Source organism: Tauraco erythrolophus, chromosome 14, assembly GCF_009769465.1.
Source record: "Tauraco erythrolophus isolate bTauEry1 chromosome 14, bTauEry1.pri, whole genome shotgun sequence".
Lineage (NCBI taxonomy): Eukaryota > Metazoa > Chordata > Aves > Musophagiformes > Musophagidae > Tauraco > Tauraco erythrolophus.
Window position 1 is genome coordinate 23,877,502 of NC_141478.1, and position 2,374 is coordinate 23,879,875.

A 2,374-nucleotide genomic window follows, 5' to 3' on the forward strand; every position below is an offset into this window, starting at 1 on the left:
ATATACACTTTCACATGCACTGATCGTGTGAACATCAGCTTTAGACACCTCCTGCCAGCTCTTTTCTCTGTTGAACCTCATTCCCTGCCCTCTCTCTTCATCCCTTTGTTTGGCAAGGTCAAGAGCTCAACTAGGACTGCAACCGACAGTAAGGATATCTGGCTAACGGCTGCTTAGTATGAACTACAAGGTGAGAAACAGGAGAGGTAGACTGAGGCTGTTCAGCATGAGGGTGAAGGGAGACAGCAACAGAGACTGCAAGTACAAGCATTGAACCACTGATTGCTGGGCCATGAATGTACTCTGTAAGGAGCAACTTTGAAGAGGTTCTGCTGGAAACTTCATAACTAGGTCTAATTATGCAAAAACAAGATTCTCACAGGTTATCAGCCCAACTCTTGTAAGACAGGCCGTGCCAGGCTTACACAAAGAGCACTGCCATTCCCTTGAAAGGCCTTGTGAGTAGAGTGCCCAGTGGCCGTGGAGGAAGGCTGCATTTGGTGATGGCCAGGGAGATGGAGAGACTATTGGGCTCCTCCCAGGAACATATGGCTCAGCAAGCATGGCCACCGGGGAAAGAGAGCATTTAGTCAGGAGGTCCTATGGTGTAATGGTGAGCACTCTGGACTCTGAATCCAGCGATCTGAGTTCAAATCTCAGTAGGACCTCAAGTTTTTTGGCTCCCTCAGGGCTTTTCTCAGCAGGCTTGCACCTTATCCCTTTACCTGCTTCAATCTGCCAGTTTCCAGCCCATTTGCTTCCACAAAGTCATGATAACTGCTCCTACCACAGGAGACCCCAATGCTGCTCCTCCCTGGAAGACACGGTGAGGTGCTATCCTTTTACAGGCTTCAATGGGCAGCCAGAGACCTCTCAGAGCTCCCCAGCACCTGGGAGCTCAGGCCAGGCTGACCCACACAGGAGGCCAGGCAACTCCCAGGTCGTGAATCCTTACAGCTGGCCCTGAAGACCAGATCTGCCCCATGTCTCCTTGTCAGTTGTTCAGCCTCTGACAGAGGATTTCCAGCAGGGCTGCTCTCCTGAATGGCTGTGCGCATGTTGGTTACAGGCAGCAATAAATGTCAAAGATGCTGTAAGCCCTGCTAAGCTGAGTCTTCTGTGTCCAAATGTTTGCATGCTTCCTCCCTGGCCTTTCTGCAGGTTTTGGTTTTGCAGATTGGACCAGTGGGTCTGCTGTTCTCCACCGAAGTTGGAAAAGACCTTCCCGAGGTCTTCTGGTTGATGGCAGGCCTTGGCAGGCCAGCGAGTGGCTTGGTCATGTGCCTCTTGCCTTGCAGACTGTCAGGAGCCCATGGGCTGAGACGTGGCTCATACAAAGGTGTCTCCTGGGAGCCAAAGTCTGGGAGAACCTCCAGGGATTCACTTGAATACTCATAGAGGAGAGGCATAGGGTAGATAGGTAAAACCCACCCCTCTGCTATCTCCAGCAACATTTGCAGGAAGGCTATATCACTGTCAGAGCCTCCTACAGCTCTCCAGGAGCCCTGGGCATTGCAGGGCTCTGGAGAAGGTCAACAGCTCTGAGCTCTCCCTTCCTACCACATAGTGACCAAGCCAGATGCTTCTGGAATCCAAGCACATGCCTGGCACCAACTGCCTCTCCAGGGCAAAATCACCAGCATCCCCAGGAAGGGGCTTGTCTTAAAACTAGGACTCTGGTAAACCTGACAATGAAGACCCAGGACAAGCTGTCTCAGTCTTCATTTTCTCATTCTGTTTTTATTGGAAAAGAGCATAGTAGTAGACATGAATGCAACTGCAAAGTCCGACCAAAGCTGGGTCGGACTGCAGTTGGCATTAAAACCTGTCATGGTTTGATGTGGAGGGGGGGGTGGTTCTGGTGGCAGGAGAGGGATTTTGCTCCCTGCGACCTCCCCGGTTTTGGATCTGGGTTAGGCTTAGTTCTGGCCACCGAATCAGACTGCCATCCCCCTCGGGGTTGAGCCAATAGGGCGCCTCTGCGAATTGCCCTATTTAAGTCAGGACAAGGGAACCGGAAAAGGTGCTTCGCCCAGGATCGACCAGAGAAGGGAGGAGGGCACTGCCCCCGCTCCCTGGCTCCCGGCCGGGCGGCTGCCTGCGTCGGGCCGGCGCCGCCCACGGAGAATGGCGGCGGCGGAGCCAGCTGGGGAACTCGGGGGCACCCCACTCCCGGGGTGCCCACTGGGCTGAGTTCACCTGGAGAGGACTGAGATCTGAGAGAAACAGCCGCATCGACAGCAGGTCAGTGAGGATGGAGTGGGAGGAGGTGTGCCGGAGCCGAGTTTCCCCTGCGGCTGATGGTGAGATAGCAGGCGGCCCCCTGCAACCAGGACGGCCTCGGTGGAGCAGAGACCCACTCACAGCCCGTGGG

The 2,374-nt window shown here is 54.4% G+C and overlaps 1 non-coding gene across 1 annotated transcript; it reads left to right on the forward strand.

Annotated features, from left to right (window-relative positions):
* Positions 1-596: 596 nt before the first annotated feature.
* Positions 597-668, forward strand: TRNAQ-CUG (transfer RNA glutamine (anticodon CUG)). Its single transcript has one exon. It is a non-coding gene; the product is annotated as a tRNA-Gln (tRNA).
* The last annotated feature ends 1,706 nt before the right edge of the window (positions 669-2,374 follow it).